General features: G+C 38.5%; 1 protein-coding gene across 1 annotated transcript in view; it reads right to left on the bottom strand.

The window, feature by feature from the left end:
- Nucleotides 1-19,480, bottom strand: part of LOC131044362 (uncharacterized) — a 106,197-nt gene that overhangs the window by 25,363 nt on the left and 61,354 nt on the right. The gene's annotated exons all lie outside the window — the stretch shown is intronic.

Below are 19,480 nucleotides of genomic sequence, written 5' to 3'. Positions count from 1 at the left end.
GTAGCATAATATTTACATGACACAGCAAAAACATGTGTTATTCAATTACCCTGATTTAAAACAGGAAAAATCAAAAAAGGATATTATATTCATAAAACAGCAAACGAATTGCTGTCTCTGCATCTCATAAATGAGAAACTGCGCCCCCTTTCCCCCAAAAAAAGCAGAATTCTTTGCTTTTTTGAAACAGGCAGAATGATAGAAAAATTGCAGTCATCCATGCATATGTCAGCAGAAGGAAGAAATTTCCACTGAAACATAATATAAGTGATTGATTCCAAGGAGATCACTCGTATGAGCCAGAAAAGCCCTAATCCTAAATGGGCCTGGAGTGACTTAACATAACATTATAAGTTCTGGCATATACAACACTTCACAATTCTAAGAGATTTTTTCAAGCACATCAGAGAACAACAATAGCAGTGCAATTTCTCAACATTTAGTCTTTGGCATAAGCTCCAATGCACAACAGACATTAAAATTATCTTATAATTTGAGCTCTAGGTATTGAATAGTTTGATTCAACTAATAATTCCTTGATTGAATCAGAAATGTCATAAATGATTCTTAATCACTGTTTTGAGTGTGTTGCTTATTGCCCATATGTTGTGCATATTATTAAATGAAATGTTAAGGAAAACTGGAAATGAGTACCGTAAATGGCAAATATTGAAGCATCAAGTATTCAAAACAATTGTATATTGAACAGCTTTGTTGATATCAAAACCACTCAAATTTCAAAATTATCCCCAGCATTATGAGACATGAACCTCTAAGAGCCTGTTTTTAAATATTCATGTCCCTAGACTGAAAAACTAAAATCCATTTACCCCGCAATCGTTGCATTGAGAGAAGAAATAAATTATGAGTATGCAAAGGTAGTCAAAGGTCAAGAGCTACGTACTGAATTGCCCTGGAAACTGTTCAGCTATGGGTACGATTCACTTCTGGTATAGCTACCAGCACAGGTTCATTTCTGGTGAGGAAGATGGCACCAGAACAGATTGAAGAATTTCCAATCCAATACAATGTTGAGGTGTTTTTAGTCCATAGAATTAATTTCTTATGTTTTGTTAGTACGTTTGTGCCCAGCTGCGTTAATAACTTAATAATGTATTGCCTTTTTGTAATGTCCCCACTTTGAAATATGATTTAATAAGAAATAAAATAATAATAAATTTAATATACAAAAGAATAAAAATTAAAATTAAATTAAAACATAAAATAATATAATTAAATATGATTGAAATTTGATTAAGTTAATGAATGCTCAAAAGGCATGAAATGATTAGTTGTGACTTCCCCAAATATGAGGTATAAAAGGGAGAAGAGAACTCATTTGAAGGGGGAAGAATTTGGGGAATGAGAAGTGCAGATCTGATTGTGAAGGTTGTGTCCCTTTCAAAGGGCAGAAATAATGAAGAGTTGCACTCTTTCAAAGGGTGCTAATGGTGAAAGGGTGTGTCTCTAGCCAAAGGGCATACATGATGAAGAGGTGTGACCTCCACTCACATTAAGTAATATAAAGGAAAGGAATCAAAAGCCTCCAGTGATATCACCATCAATCAGATCAGATCAGATCAGAACTGTTACTAAGTTACAGACAGTGCTTAATATGTGAAGCCTGATAATGTTCTTATGCATCAATACTCACCATATTAGTTAGGAATGCAGAAGCAGGGATTGAGGTACGTAGCAGCCATATATGATAAGTTGTATGATGCATATCTATAAGTAAATATTTGATGTAATCGATTCCAAACTAAATATATTTATGAATACAGTAGCATTAGTTATTTAGATGTATTCCATATGAGATGTATGCACTTGAAGAAATATTCCAATCTGTTTGCTGCATCCTGTGAAGAGGTTTGAGGTGTGATCTAGTAGTAACAAGGGGCTCTCAAGTGGTCATAAGGGCCCTTGAAGTCAAGTAAACAGATTGCACTCTCCATACCAAACTCATAAGATGTTTGTATGGGTAATGAGCTTGAAGGGAAAGCAACATGGACCACCAAATCTAGCAAAGAAGTTAGAAGCAATCATTCCTTGGGTTTGGTAGACAACGGACCCATGCAATGATGCAGAGCATCCAACAGCACAACACAACCTAGGGAGATCTTTCTCCCAACGCACCTACTCAAATAGGTGATTGTTCTTCACAAGCCTTCCTGAGCACTCACAAGGCTACTAGATACATAATAGGTTTCAACAACTCCAAAAGGGAATCCATGTCTTCCCACCTTGTCCAACCATTGAAACATGTCAAATTAGGCCTACTAAACATGTTCAAGGCCAACTTGAAACATTCTAACATTTAGATCACACCAAATCCTTACAACCCACTGATACAAGACCAACTCCTATTAGGACCCCAACTTGTCCATAAGCATAACTCACAATGACAAACGGATATTTACCAACCCAAGGACTTCAAGACACCCTTGAAGAGACTCTTCAACATAGGCAGATAATCATCCTTCACCCTCCCATCCACCCTAAAGACCATAAAGAAAACTTGCTGCTATATCACTGGTTCACTGTGGCAGCCACAACTTTGTTTAGGACAGTCATAATAATTTGAGTCAACTCCTCTCACCAAGGCTTCCTATCACCTTCAGAGGTTAATAAGGACCCCCACACACCTTTCCAAAGTGTCCTCCACTCACCAAACTCATTCATCTCATCACATTCACAAAATCTCAGTCCACTAGGTCTTTAGGACAGCAATATACCCAGTTTTAGGAGAGTCTTAAAAATGATGAGATTTTTGACCAATGAAGGGCCTCAAAGACTTGATAAGGGTCTGCACTAACCCCTCACACCTTCCCAAGCCTTCACCCAACTTTTAGGAGCCCAATCTTGCACCCTCACCACCCAAACACCATCAATTCACTGTCATCTCCAGACTGAGATCCAAAAACTCAGATTTGTGTCACCTTTTAGCACGTGCAAACTTGTATGTGGCACCCTGCAAGGAAGACAAACTGAAAATAGACATTTACAAGGGTCATCCCATCCATTTGCATGAGTATTTGATGATGGGATGACCACAAATTACATATTTTATCTCACTAGCTACCCTAGCAAGGATTTTGTGACTGGTTTTACAAAATTTATGATAACTTGCTGAAAACAAAGTGAAAATGAATAAAACCAAAGCCAAAACTTCAAGGACTCATTTCTCTTTCAAGTCCAATACGTTTCAGATGTCCACAATAAGGATTTCACAGTGGAAAACACTTGGTACCAGACTGCTATGCCCAGAAAAAAAGAAAAGTGCAGGGTAAACTTTGAAATTTTATTGCTTATGCCTCAATACATGATCCAACCAGCACTTGGCCATGGAAATGAAGATATTTAAAGGCTTTTCCAGCCCTCCAATGTTCATAACCACCCTTTGAACACCAACTACCAACTAACCACTTCCTAATGCACTTTTTTTTACAACAAATTTTGCATTGACAACATTGTCAATTTTGACAATTTTTGTGCAACTTGACTATAAACCCAAAATGAGACCTATATGACTTCAAAGCATCATGAATACATCCAATTAGGCCCAAATAGCCTTCATACATGATAAAATACCTCATTTGATGCTTTGGACACACTTCAGCCCTATAAGGACAATTTGACAATATGAGACAAGTAGGACCACATATTGAACTTAGACATTACAAATTGGTCTTCAAGGACCTTATTACATGAGAATGGTCATTAATGACCTTATTACATCTTGACATGCCTTTGAAACTTAAAATGACTCAACATGGCCAAAAAGAAGCATATGACCATCTAGGTGCTCCTGCACCATGCAACCTCTCTCTTGTCTCATATACCAACTTCTATCTGTTTTCTACATAAGAATGAATTAAGTCTAACTATAACTGGACATGTATGTAGGTGTTAGCCTTTCTTTCTAGGTGCAGGTTGTCCTTACGAGATTACTTTCATCCATCACAAGGCCTATATCTAGTAGGGGATGTTACACTTGTGGGTAGAAGTTAGAAATTGGTTGTAAGTGGTTGTCAACAGTTGTGTTCTATTTGGCAACTGCCAAGCACTTTAAATAGGCTTCTCGTTATCTAGGACAGCTGTCTCATTTGGTACGTGATCCTTCTTGAACTACATGTATGTACACAAACTCTATTGAATCTTCTACTGAATTAATAATAATTTCACTAGATAAGAGTTACATTGGCATCATTTGCCATAATGAAATCAAGTCTGATTCTTCTAGAACTGCTGTTGGTCAATACTTACTAACAACTAAATTGGAGACCAACAAAATTAATGTCATAAGCTCAACTAAAGGCAAGAGAAGATGAGAGTCTAATTAGAGAGGGCCCATTCAATCAAACGATCCCTCCGACCCGTGGAACAATAAGAACAATGAAGGTGGTTGCCAAAAGGAGTTGACTCTAGAAATCCATCAGTCCAAAGCAAAAGTTGGAGTCAAAACGTTAGTCGAAGCCAGAGTTGGGAATGCACACATCATAACATTCAACCAACTATGAACAATTACCTGCAATATACAAAGGAAGAATGGATCAAGATCACTAGGCATCTTACTCTTCCCGAAGAAGGGTGCACTAGCCTTTCAAATCCAGTTCAGCCAAAGGAACCAAAAAAGCCTCCTCTATATGAGGAAAGTCTTTGTCCTAAGATGGAGTGTGAGCACTACTTCACATACAAAAAGAGAGAAGCGTACAAAAGCAATCTTTGTGCTGTCAAAGAGGTTGATCAAAGAAAAAACTGAGCCAAAAACACCAAGGCAAAGTACTCGCGTAAAGAAAAGAGAACCCAAGGGCAATATGAGCATTCGAAGATTGAAGTTTCCAAAAGAGTATGTCATGCCCCTGCTAGAAATCGCAGTCTTAATAATAAAAACCTGGGCAATGAAATAAAATTAATTGTATGAAGCTGACCTATATCAAATGAATTGAAATGGCAGCATCTAATTTAAGAGCCAACTAGAATTAGAAGATATTAAATAGCAATTTATTAATAAAGGCGTACACTGAATTTCATTAGTGAGATATTAAATAGCAATTTCATTAGTGGGCAGCATGCAAATAAATCAATAATAAAAGGGAGCTCTTAACTTAAAAGTGTATTGACATCTCCAATTGATGCTATAGGAGGTTATAATATTCAACCGCTGCATTGCAATAATAAATGCCACACTTCCTTGGGCGATGGTGAAGGAAGAAAGAATGGAGAATAGGGAATAAGGAAGGATTAATGGAGGAAGAAAGGAATGAGAAGAAAATAAGAAAGTGACTTATCAAGGGCACAAATGATTAAGGTTGTGACCTTTTCAGAGGGTGGTAGTTGTGAAAGGTTGTAACCCTTGTAATGGTGTGACTCTCACTCACATTGGAAGATATAAAGGGGAGAAGGTTTCATTTGAGGAGGACATCCAAGAGGAAAAAATTTGGAAAATAAAATATTATTCTCAAAAGGCAGCAATAGAGGGTGGTGACTCAATTTGTATGAAAGGTGGTGAACCTTTCACCAATAAATTATAAAAGAGAAATCATTCCAAGCATTCAAGGATGATTTATCAATCGTCACAAATGAATCTACAAAAGCAATCATCAATTATCAAATCAAGCAATCAATCAATCAGCAAATCACTCTATCAACTCGGCATTCATCCAATCATCATTTACCAATATATCAAACCAGTATCCATTACATCATTACTCATCAATAATTTAATCAACAATCAATTAATTATCACTCACCAATTTCTCAAATCATACAATCAAAGGAATTAAATTAATCAATCAATCATTCATACAAATATCAATTACTCAACAATAATCCATCAATCAAGTGAAATCAAAGGATCAAGTGGAAATCAAATTAGAATTTTGAGTCTGAGTTTAATTCAGAAGGGGAAAAAAAAAAAGCAACCATCTATAATATTTTACAAAGTGATTGGTATGCAATATGGTTGAATCCATTATTTGTTGTTAAATCCATTAGGAAGCCCTTATGTATTTATTTAATTAACTTGCCAATCAAGAATCTTGGGATTAGTAATTTTCATTTGATTTTTCCTACAAGCAATCATATCTGGGATTAGTGAGATAATGTGGTAGAGAGATGCAGCAGTACCAGTTCCCTCAATTAAGTAGCCCACTCCAAGTTGGTTTGCTTGTGGGCCAAGGAGTCAAATTGACTTGGTTGGTTGTTCCGCACTCTTGGGCTTAGGTGTGGGGAACAGTCTTTGGGCATCGTACCATGCTTTCCCATTGAATTCCTAATATGGTTGGTTGTTGGAAATATTCCAAGAAACAGATCCAATGCATTTAGGATACTTTGTTTTCGATAGGGTTTATTTATGATCATAATGCTTGATGTTAATTAAGTATAATTTTCTCTAAGTTTACTTGTCATTATTAAGCAATCACCGATGAGGAGGGACCTCAAGGAGATCAATCCGGACCGGTCAGCAAGAGTAAACACAACAGAAACACACAGATATGATGGAGGCAATGCAGAACAGATAGTTTTATTGCATGAAATTTACATCCAACCGGTAACATCCAGGTTACAACATACCAGCACACAAGCCTGGTAGAATAGGTCACAACCGAGACCTTGAATCGAAAGATCTATCTTCTAGGCACAATCTATCTATCTGATACTCTGATTGATTTTAATTGATTGCATTCTAAAGCATGATTACAAATATATATATCGATCCAAACGATCCAGTCAGCCCAAAAGGGATCAAAACCCGAAGAACAAGACCTAACGTGCAAAACGAACAAGGTCGGCCTCCGCCAAGAGATTCCTCCGGAAAATCCAAAGGATGAAACGTAGATTGCAGGAAAAGGTCGGCCACATGCCAAGGAACATCGAAATCAATGCTCAAGGCTCCGCAAGCTTCGGAATGGGTTCCGGTAGATCACCAAAATAGGTCTCAGGCAACCGGTAACAAGAAACTGTCATGGAAACCAATAGTGATATCTTGCCGGTAAGTGATCCAAATGAGATGCGGTCTAAAAGCAAGAAAGATGATCAAGTCTTCAAGTAGAATCCAACTCCACAGGATCCGGTGAGCCAAAACTGGGACACAGAAAGGAAAACTGAAACTGCAAACAAAACAAAAAGGAAAATGTTTTTGGTTGATGCAAGATTGTTGTGAACCGGGATGCTCTTGCATCACATTATGTGATTTATTTATAGAATCATCTTGTAAATTAGTTGTATTGTTCAATTTGTTATTTTTGCGCAAAATTCAGCTATATCCCAAAAGGGGCCATTACAAAGTCAAGAAGTTCTCACATGTCAATGAAAGCAACGAGAGCACCAAAGCATCTATCTAAACAAGAGCTTCTTAAGGAGAAGGTTTCAATCACTAAATTCACATCAAGGGCAACCCACTGTGACTCCACTAGCAAGCCCAAGTGTAGAGAGAGAAGCTATATAAGTTCACCAAAGATGATTCTAAATATCCAATAAGATTCTACAAAATTTGTGAAATCATTTAGGCAGCAAATGGAGAATAATAAAAATCGACTATGGTCATTTCTAGAAACCCTCAGAGTCGTGGCAATTGACTAGTACACAAAGATTGAGCCAACCTATTGAAATACATCGAGAAAGTATGGAAGGCTTTTGAAAAATAATGTTGTAAACACTTGACAAATAAAACTGAATTTGATAGAGCAAATACACATAAGATTATTACAAAATTGTTGCATAGACAAATTAAACTAAATAGTACGTTATTCTCTATTCAAGTTTATTTGAAATGATCATACATGTTGATGGGTGTTTAATGACCACACCCACATAGAAGAAAGTGCCAAAGGACACTCTATCCTCCCTTGAGCAAAGACCCCTCGTATGCTAAGATTGTGAAGATCATAGAGGCGACTCCAAGGTTCCTCTTGGGAACTTGCGACTTTATGTTGGATATGAGCTCGTTTGGCTTGATGAAATATGTTGGTAACACAAAGGGACTTACGTTTGGATCATTCTTTCACTTCTTTGTTGTGGTTGGAACTTGATCATCAAATATTGCAATTTCGTGATGCCTCTCTCTTCGAACGAACCAGAAATATACTAAAAGTAAAAAGGGGAAAGGGTTAGAGAATCTATTCTACGCCTAAGGATAATGATATCAATGGATAGTGCTCCAATGAACGAATTTCAAATAACCAAGTCCTGCTTCACCAAGATCAACTACAACTCCACAAGAACTGGTGCAATCTTCCAAGGATGCTGAAGGATTTTCACATTGAGAAAGTCCATATGAGTACCCAAAACGGTGCAATCCAAATGACCATCCACAATTGAACTTAGCACAAATTTAGTGGCTCGGGATAACTTTACAACTTATAATCAACAAGATGCAAAAAGTATAAACCATGGAACTTCATCAAACACCATTACATTCTCCACTGAAATCAAAGCACTTTATCTAACAATTTTGATAAATTGGAAGAACACCATGCAACAAGATGAAATGAGCAAGAATCATAACTTCAATGAAATCAAGCTTTATTCCTTGAAGTCTTACAACAATGTCTTCTCCTTCTCCTACTCTATTTCTACTCTAAGAGCGAGAGCTCTCTACTTGAACTAATGAGCTATCTAATGAATTATGAGAAGGCGAGGCCTTTTATAGAGCTCCTCCAACAAATGAATGGCCAAGATTGATTTGAAATAAAGGGTCAAGATTACAAGATGGAACCCTAATTTAGCTTTTGTGGCACAGAAAAGTGGAGCCAAGTCGACCAATGAGAAAATTAAATTTGGGGACACTTGTCATTCTTTCAATTATAAACCAATAATAAAATATTATCAGCACCTTCTAGAAGCTCTCTTGGATAAGTCGAGTTCATTGAATCTGGTCATGTCAACTTGAATACATGTGATTAGCCGATGAAGGTGAGTAGGCACCACATCAGCATGTTGGGTGCCATGTAGACTCGGTAACTCATCACAAGCAATATTCTCAAATTACATCTTTTTGTGATCAAGGTTCTAATTTTGATTAACTTTTCTGAAACTATCTCTCCTTGATCATCTTCTTCCTTCCATGCACTTGCTTGCGAATTTACCTTCTTGAAATGGATTGGACTCCCTTGTTGGTCATTCTTGAAATCTTTAACGCTTGAACTTTCTGACTTTTGATTTTGGATTTCTAGAGGAAGTTCTTCCTTCTACACTTGTAATTGAACTTTGATCTTTGAGGTCTTGAACCTTGAATGCCTTGAACTGAATTGTCTTGAATTAGACTTCTTCACCCTAGGCCTCCATGCTTCCTGATGTCTTGATGTTGTCTTTGGATTGGATAGATGAATCCTTGAAGTTTTATCATTTTCTAACTTGTCAAGAATGCCATGTTTTATCAAAATATCTTGTTAGGAACTTCAATTTTATGTTTCCAATCACCTCTCTTCAATGGGCGCATTTGACATAGCCACAAAGATTATGTCTTTAGGCGTGAATCCAATTGACAAGGGAAATTGTGCTCCTAGGCGCAATTGAGCAGTGAAGTACGATTTTTTTCCTAAAGGGTTTATCCATGATACCTGTGAAATTGCGCTCCTAGGTGCAAATGAGAGGCAAAGGAGGATTTTGAAACTGGGAGAGAATCCTTGACAATGAGGAATTTGTGCACCTAGGCACAATTTGAGCTTGGAGGAGGATTTTGAGGTGAGGGAGGAATTCTTGATCATGATGAATTCCCTTTCCTTGGCACATCTGGGAGGTAGTGAAGGATTTTTGGATTGTTGCCATGCCTTAGCCAAATTTCCTCACTTTAGTCCTTCACCTCAACTGACTTGGATCTGGATATTCTTTGTTCCTTCATTGTCGACATTCATTTGTAGCCCAAAAAAGACTTACTAAAAATAGAAACTGCTAAAAATAATAATTTTGTCCAAACTCAAAATTAGGCCAAACAAATACCCAATGAAATTTACTAAAAATAGCCATTGCTAAAAATTGTACGTGTGTCCAAACTCCAAACTAGCCAAAACTAAGATGCGTTGAAACTTACTAAAAATAGTAAGTGCTAAAAATAGAAACTTCTACCAGAAGCACCGAAAAAAAACACCACCAAGTCCCATGAAGGATTTTTCCTTGCCTTGGAAGAAATTCCTGCTTCCTACCTTGCACTGACTCTCTGAGCGCAAATAAGACCCTAAGGAGGATTTTGTCATTGGGGAAAAAATCTTGTTGTTGTATTTAACTGCTTCCTTGGGCGCAATTTAGGGGCGGAGGAGGAATTTCTATCATGAGCGCAAATCCACCTTTGTGAAGGATTTTTCCCATACTCAGCCAAATTTTGGCTATTCAATTTCATTCCTTTATGCAAACCTTTCAATACTTAGTCAAATTTGCATCAGTTCATCCTTCTGCTAGAGTATTCCTTGTTCTATCATTACAATCTCTTCCTTGGACAATGATATCATCCACTCAACGAAGTCCTCTTCTCAGCATCCAAAGTCTTGTTCTTTCATCAATCCTGAAAAGACAAGAAAACGTTGTAATCTTACAAGTATCAATCAAGTCATAAGTTAACAAAATGCAAAGTTCAAAGGAAAATCAATAAACACAATGCAGTCTGAAAATACTTTGAAAACCCCAATTCTCGACTTGACGATAATTGTCAAGGCTCTATACTCTTTAAAATCCAATCCATACTTAGGCATTTCATCACCTCCAAAGGCCAGAATCGAGACCAACAAGACCTTATAACTCATTCCTTAGGGTTGGGAGATGACACTGACCACAAAAGACTTGGTTTATTCAGCGAAAAGAGGGGGTCCCCATTTGTAATGGGGCAATGTGTGAAAATGTCACAACAATACACTCATTACATTGGCTTATAAAGCCTTTGATTTCCTACGCAAAGTTCCCAACTTAACAACGAATTACAAGAGAACTACTAACAAAACATTTTTATTTATAAACAAACATTATTTATAGCATATTAATATTTATATATTTGATAGTCTACTAATAATACTACATAGATGCAATATAAACTCCAATGTTCCCCCCTTTATTACATCAATTTGAACAAAGGATGGAACATTGCATGGACTAAATACAACAGCCCATCTACAAATCTGATGAAGCACCTCCACCAAATCTCCTTGCTCACCCAAGACACATCAAACTGATTACATCAACAGATATCCTAATTATCAAACTTTGTAAATCCTCTATACCACAAGAGAGAACAATTCTCCTTCGAGAGCCCACTGTCTTCCAAGTGTGTCAAAATCCCTCCTTGAGTGCCTATACATGAAAGAACAACTCTCCTTTGACAGTACTTTCCTCAAGATGTGTCAATATCCCTCTTTCAATGTTGTGGGAACCAAAACCCTCCTCTGATCCACAAGGACAAACCAAAGTGGATACACTAACCCCACTTATTTCAGAGGTTACATTGTCCACAAAATGAGTAAGTACAAATATATTAACCCTGCCCTATTTCAAAGGTTACATTATCCACAACTACTATCTAGAACTACAAAAACCCCTTGCTCCATGAAGGGACACAAATATGGTGGTGCCTCTCAAACAATCTACCATCTAAAAGCAAGAAGCTAGCTTAACATATGGAAATCCTCCAACCTCCTTTGTCTGTGATGTCCCCTACTAGGAGGCTGCCAATTCCTATAACTTAATAACAGTTCTGATCTGATCTGATCGAAGATCATGACACTGCATGCTTTTGATTCCTTTCCTTTATATCTCTCAATGTGAGGGAGAGGTCACACCTCTTTATTATGGATGCCCTTTTGCAAGAGACACACCCTTTCACCATTAACACCCTTTAAAAGAGCACAATTCTTCATTACTTTTGCCCTTTTAAAGGGACACAACCTTTCACAATCAGATCTGCACTTCTTCATTAAATCAGATCTTCACTTCTGATTCCCAAATTATCCCCCTTTCTAATGAAGTTCTCTTCTCCCTTTTATATCTCATGTTTGAGGGAGTCACAACTTTTCATCTTATCCCTTTGGACCATTAATTAAACCCAACTAAATTTTAGTTATGGTTATGTTTAATTTTATTCTTTTATATTTAAAATTTTATTATTATTGTTTATTATTAAATCGTAATTTGAAAAGGGGACGTTACATTGTCATTTAGCCTCCTATTTGATACTACTTGATCCTTAAGAAAATATCCATCATCGTTGTCATGGGGGGAGAGTGTTGCAAGGTGTGCGCCCTTGGTCTCCTTGTGTTGTGCAGCGCAACACTCGGGTTTGTGACATGGCTTAACCACCTCCTATGGATTCTATAAGTCTAGTGGTTGTATCGGGCATTAACAGGTCGATCTTTTGGTGTAACGGCAACCGCACTTGTAACAACTGGTATCAGAGCTTGGTCACAGGTTCAAACCCCTTGCTTGCGCTGGGGGTGGATTGTTGCCAAGTGTGCACCCTTGGTCTCCTTGTGCTATTCAGCGCAGCACTCGGGTTTGTGACATGGCTTAATCGCCTCCTGTGGATTCTATAAGTCTAGTGGTTGTATCGGGCATTAACAGGTCAATCTTTTGGTGCAATGGCAACCACAGTTGTAACAAGAGTCTTCCTTATTGTTGACGTGTATTTTATACACCATCATACACAGAATAAAATACCAATAGGCATCTTATCCTCTCTTGAGAAAATAGTCTCTAACTGCTGAAGATTCGCATAAAGGATCAGTTAGGTAGACTCCAAGGTTCTTTTAGTAGGGTCTCTACGTGTGGACAAGCTTCCAGCGGTATGATGTGATTTGCTGTTTCCTCCAAGGGGCCTTACGTATTCCGAAAGTTCAAGATTTGCTAAACTAAGAAACTTTTCAAAAATAACAAAAGAGTAGGGTTTGAAAGAGGTCTAATCTAGTCTAACCCTATGAATGACTTAGTATGGACAAGACTTGGCGAGATTCAACCAACTTCAATTTTGCCATAAGATAACAACTCAATTGAAATTAGTGCGATCTTCTAAGGTAATAAAATGATATTCAATGCATCAAAGATCATGGACACTACTACGAAGGTACATATCCAAGATACAATAATGATTGAAGATTAAGGGGTTCAAGGTATTCTCCAGTCGACCACGCAAGGCGTTCCTACAATCAGCAAGAAGCTAGTGGTTTGGATTACGAATCCTACCAAAAATCAAGTCTCACACTATGTCCTTCAAATTAACAAGCTACTTTGATTGAGCATGATTCAAGTAAATTGAACAACCATGAAGATAACCAAGAAAGTTGCAACAAAACACCATAACTTCAATATTTCATTGATTTCCAAGTCATCATGTACAACAATTGCTTGAATTTCTCTCTTCAAAAGCTCAATCTTGCTACAAAATAAAATTGCTTCTAACTCTAATCTCTCTTCTCTATTACATCAACTAGTGACTATTATACTATTAACTATTACCAAATGAAATGAAAAATGGGAGTATAAATAGCATCCCCAGTTACAATGAAAGGTCCAGATTGAAAGTAGATCAACGGTCAAGATCATGACACCTAAACCCTAATTAGGGTTTGTTACAAATGGCCTCCTTTTTACTGAACAATATTAAATACATAGCCAAATATTAAATTTGGCACAAAAACCTAGGAGACATAAACCAATGACAAATAAGATGCCATGTCATCTATAACAACCTTTCATCTAGAACCTTATTCCCTTTCCAATGTTCCTTTTTGGCATATGCAATGAATCTTGTCACGATTCCCTCAATTTCTGTAATTGGAATCTCGGGAAGATTCTTCATACTCTCTTCCAAGTGGATGACCTGATCGAATGCATCTAGGAGAGCTGCGTCCCATGAAGCTTCAAGTTCTTTCGTTCTTTCAATCAGGAGCATGGTGGCAAACATTTGATCATATTGCTCGTCTGTAACATTTGCGTCCTTGCAAAAGATGATCTTGATTCTATCCTCTAGCTCCTGCATATCCACATCTGTCTCGACCTCGATCCTTCTGCCAAGAATGGTACGAAGTACCTCAAATACTCTGTCCTGGATCGGATTGATCACCTCCTCAACTTGGCCACATCTAACACTGATGTCTTCAAAGAAAACACTCTTCATATGGAGTAAGGTTGACCAATGAAACAAACTGTGAGATTCTCCATCCAGGATCTTCTCTTGCGCTAAAATCTTCCTTGAAGTATGTCTTATTACCTTCAAGACAGGAATGATGACATCTTTGGTATGGGCAAATGCAGCTACTGTTATCATCAAATTGTGGATTATCTCAAGAACTTGGATAGCTTGATGAATAATCTTCATCATCCTTGTTACAAACTCTATGGCCACTGTATGAGATCTATCCATCCAATTACTTGTACGTTGGACCATGTTCCTGAATCTCTCTGCTTCATTGATTGATTGAAGCGGCAATGCTTGTACTGGTGATCTAGCTGGATCCTGACGTCCCAAAGGTTCATTGATGTGACTGAAATACGTCCTCCATGCACCGACCTCTCTCTCAAGCTTTCTATTCTTCTCCATTTCTTCTCTAAGCTTGTCTTTCAATGCCTCAAATGAGTCGGTAGCATCATCTAAAGTCTGCTCTGTTGTGGATGGTCCTAACTCAAAAGTCTGTATATCATATTCCTCTGCTAGGATCTCACCTTCATATTTGTCTACTGCCGGTGTAGCTATCTGCAGTTTTCTGGATCCAGTTTCATCTCGAATCATCTTGGACATCTTGGTAGCCTTCTTCTTCTCTGTTACTTCGTGTGAGCGTCCAACAAAGCTCTCTAAATCAATTGCATTGTCCTCGTCCTCTACTACGATCACCTTAGTTAATCTTTCCTTCAACCAATCTAGGATATTCGATCTTGTCTCTTGAACTTGTATTTCTTTATGTACCACTTCTTCTTCTCTAGGAGGAGATGTCATTTCATTATCTTCTCCTAACTCATAGTCCTGGAGAGATCCATCTGGTGACCCTTGTTGTGCCTGTCCTCCTTCCTGCCTGTCGTTCTGTACCATAGACTCCATGGATTCTTCCACTTGAATTGTTCTCTTCTCAGGTCTAGAAGAAGTACCGGATGATCGATCTCTGTTAGCCTCTTGTTTCCTCTTGGAAGATTCTCCCTTTCCAGGTCTCTCTTTCCTCTTCGAACCTCTTGGATGGAGATTGCCCTCACTGGCACATCGAAGATTTCCTTCACCTGAATTTCTAGGATTAGGATTGCCTTCACTCACACTAGCTCCACCTTCGGCTGGTTTCTCTTCCAAAGTGAAAGTCATAGCTATGCCTTGTTCTCTCAACTTCTGATGCTGAATGTCGACCCATCTGCGAGTACAAGACAAGACTGGTGCCATCAAAGCATCTAAATCCACGACTTCGGGCTCATTCCAATCTAACCTTATTGTTTTGCTTTCTCGATCATAGGAAGACTGGATATGTCTGCCACTGTCCTGAGCTTGGTCGGCCACTCTGTAAATCCTGCATTTCCTGATGAAATCCAAAGGTAATCTAGAATGCATTTTTCGTTTCACTTCAAGATCATCTAAGAGATTCATCATAAAATCTTCAATCTGATACTCATGTCTAAACTTCCTGCCGACTGTCTCCTCTAAATGTCCATGTGGATCAAAGCTTTCTCTCAGAGCAAAAGATGAAAAAGAATACAAGGCTAACTCCTTCTCTGCGTCATCCATGGCTAAAGCATTAGGACATACCTCAACTGAATTACCCAAAATGATAGGTACTGGAACTCCATTCTGATGTCTATGTCTGAATGCCTTCACATATGCTGCCAACTGTCTTGTTACTTCAAGTAACACAATTCTGTCTGTCGGATATCTCGGCAACATGTATGGAGGTAAAGGACATCCATGCACCCTAATATAAGTGAACTTGGGAAACTGAATGAACCAAGCACCGTACCTCTTTATAAATTCCTGGGCATCCTGAGATAACCTGTTGTGAATTCCACCTTGCAACGTCCTTGTGATGTTCATCGTGAAAGTATCATTAACCAACTTATAGTTGCTCCCTGGCGGATGATGCAAGTAGGCATAGGAATCACAAGCTCTGACCTCGCTGGGTCCTCTTCCAATCACTCCTCTGTGAGGTAATCCTGCGTACTCAACACTCCTAATCAAAGCATAGATGACGTAAGAACTCATGTGGAAGGACTTAGTAGCCTTGAGTCTCCTCAACTGTACGTCCAAGCAATGACTAATAATCCTAGCCCAATGTATGGTACCTTTCCCTTGAACAATCACCTGGATGAAGTAAAACATCCACTTCTCAAAATAGAAGGCATGAGGGGCTCCTGTAACTCGGTTGAGCATGGTAATTAAATCTCTGTACTCCTCCTGGAAACCAATCCTGTGTGGTGTGTTCGGGACCTTGCTCAGACGGGGACGGCTCTTGAGTAACCAGTTCTTATTGATAATGCTTAGACAAGCATCTGGATCATCTTCGTACATTGATCTGGCTCCTTCTGTGCTCTTGTATATCATGTCTCTGTGCTCTGGAAGATGGAAAGCTTCACTTATAGCTTCCTCTGAAAGGTACGCCAAAGTGTTTCCCTCTTTGGACACGATCGTTCTGGACTGTGGATCATAATGACGAGCACACTCGATCATCAACTCATGGCACTGAACAGCTGGAGGAAAGTCGGCCGCCTTAATGATGCCACTCTCTATTATTCTCCGGGCGACAGGCGATGGCTTGCCAATGTAAGGGATCTCTCGAAACTTCTTCGTGCTAAAGTTGCCTAAGTTTGTATCTCCAATGTGGCTCCACTTCGACACAATCTTGGTCTCCACTTCTTCGGTCTTCTGATCTTCTTTCATGAGAGCTGAACGACTGGTGGATGCTCCCGCCTTCGGGGTCGCCATACCTACACAACATTTCATAATGAGAAGCTAGATTTTGCAATAAATAACATAGATTAGAGAATAAATTTTAGGAAACTTCATGATAAGTCTTTGAGTTATCATTTCCTAAAATGAAACGATTGAGCTAGGAATTCAAAATTTCAAAAAAATCAAAATTTAAAATATGACGATGAATAAATAAAACAATAAAATCAAATCGCCATACCTCAATAGAGAGCTAACTCTAGAATGCAAAAAGGACAAAATCGCCTAGGCAAAAGATCGAAAATAGCCTTCAATGTAATCGCCTTAGCAAAATAGCAATTCGCCACCTTTTGAGTTGCCTTTGACGTGATCTTCAAAATTCGTTCAAATGGATCTTCAAGTTCGCACAAATAAATCTCCAAGTCTCGCACCACCTTTGGATGATGCTAGCGTCACCTTGGATGATAGTTCGCACCACCTTTCTTGGAATGAAATTCGCACTTCTCCAAACACAATTCGAACTTTCTTCCTCCAATCGCATGTAAGATAGGTAAAATGATGATGTGAAAATGAAGATTTCACTCTCCCTTTATAGCGCTCACCTCACCATTCACCCCCAAGGCCGACTTGGTAAAAATAAGGCAATTTTAAACGATTTTTTAATAAAATAACAAGGCCGACCTTTAAAATACCAAGCGCTCCAATCGATTTTTTTATTAATTAATTAATTATTAAATGCCTTTTATTTTTAATTAATAAATTCGATTTTTTTTTTTTAAAGGCAAAATAATTAATAAATATTAAGCGCAATATTTAAATGCCAATTTAATAGGATTTTCAAATTTATCAATCTTAGCATTTAAAATAAATTAAAAAAATGTTTGTTTGAGCGCCAAAAATGAAAAGTGGGGAGATTCAAACCTCATCGCCCTGGTCCCTGACTGAGGGACAGGAGCGATCCATCAATTTTGTTTCGATCTTGGCAATTTTGGCGTTCGAGATCTCCATCTCCACGTTGAATTTAGCGTTTTGGCCAGGTCCTTTGAACTTGAATGTCTTGCTTGTGTGAACAAATGCCTTTATAACCATTATCGCCCTGGTCCCTTAGAGAGGGACAGGAGCGATCTTCATGTTTTCACGTTGATCTTGCATCTTCGAACTCCAATTTTCATCATAAGGCAAATAATAACATCGCTTGTTCATTCCATGCTCGTCCCACTTGCTTTTCACAATACATTTTGATGTTTAAAGGATCATCGCCCTTGTCCCTTGGAGAGGGACAGGAGCGATCCTTGTCTTTTCTCCATTTTAAGCTCAAATTGGTAATATTTAACGTCCATTTCCCTTTGCATCGCCTTCCAAATGATGTCTAAAACCATGTGCGACTTTATCTTAACGTGATCTTCAAAGGATATCATGTGTTTTGGCAAATATCGCCCTGGTCCCTTGGAGAGGGACAGGAGCGATCTCCATGTCCTGGCTCAAATTTGTAAACATTTGATCTTCGTTCTTCGTTCATTGTCTTCCAAAGGACGTCCTTTACTTCGCCAACCCTTGCATTGTCTTGATTTTGAAGGAGCATGAATATTTTTGTAAAAATCGCTTTGGTCCTTGTCCAAAGGACAGGAGCGATATGAGTTCGTTAGCTTGATTGATAACACTTTGACGTTCAAAACTTTGGTATATCACCTTCAAAAGACGCCTTGAACCTTGTATGACCTTGTGAAGTCTTGACTTAACGTGATTTTTGCATGAATCGGTCAATACACTCAATATCGCTCTGGTCCCTTCCTGAGGGACAGGAGCGAAGTTCAAGGTTTTGAGTTTGTTCTCATGTTCTTCAACTTGCCATTACCTTCAATGCGTGAAATGACATCCCTTGATTCTCCTTGGTCGCTTGAAACTTGCTTAACTTTTGAAATCTATGCCTTTATGGAAATATTGCTCTGGTCCCTCCCTGAGGGACAGGAGCGAACTGGGGGTGTTAGTGTAATTCCTTCAACGTTGGCAATTTTGGATACTTCGTGCTTCATTGGAACACTTCGAAACGCCTTTACCACCCTTCATCTTGACTTGGAACGGTTTTGAACTTGAGGAAAAGGCAACATACTCACTGTATCGCTCTGGTCCCTTGGAGAGGGACAGGAGCGATCCTGCTCTTGTGGGCTTCATTTCACTTCGTCATCTTCAAAACTTATATTCAACGGATTCGTAACGTACCCCTTTATTCATCCATGCCTTGAGATCGATTGTAACTTGGCAAGAAAATCATCTATAACAAAAATCGCTCTGGTCCCTTCCTGAGGGACAGGAGCGAACTTAAGCATTTAGGGTCCTTGTTGATGTTTCATGATCTTCAATTTATCTTCAATGAGTTCATTTCACCTCTGTCCTTGCCTTCAAACATAAACTTGACTTGATCTTCGCCTGAATCTCGCCTTATGAAGAACATCGCTCTGGTCCCTGGGAGAGGGACGGGAGCTATAATGTACTTCGCCCTGGTCCCTTGGAGAGGGACAGGAGCGATTTTGGCATTTTGGCATATTCTCCTCCATGTTTGCTCTTCAAGTTATATTCATTTGATAAAAAATATCTCCTCGGACCTCTTCAAATCGTCAAATCATTAAAATCCTGCAAGGACAGAGC

Source organism: Cryptomeria japonica, chromosome 6, assembly GCF_030272615.1.
Source record: "Cryptomeria japonica chromosome 6, Sugi_1.0, whole genome shotgun sequence".
NCBI classification, from domain to species: Eukaryota; Viridiplantae; Streptophyta; class Pinopsida; order Cupressales; family Cupressaceae; genus Cryptomeria; species Cryptomeria japonica.
Note: the sequence above shows the minus strand (reverse complement) of the source record. Positions and strands in the feature narration are given on the sequence as shown.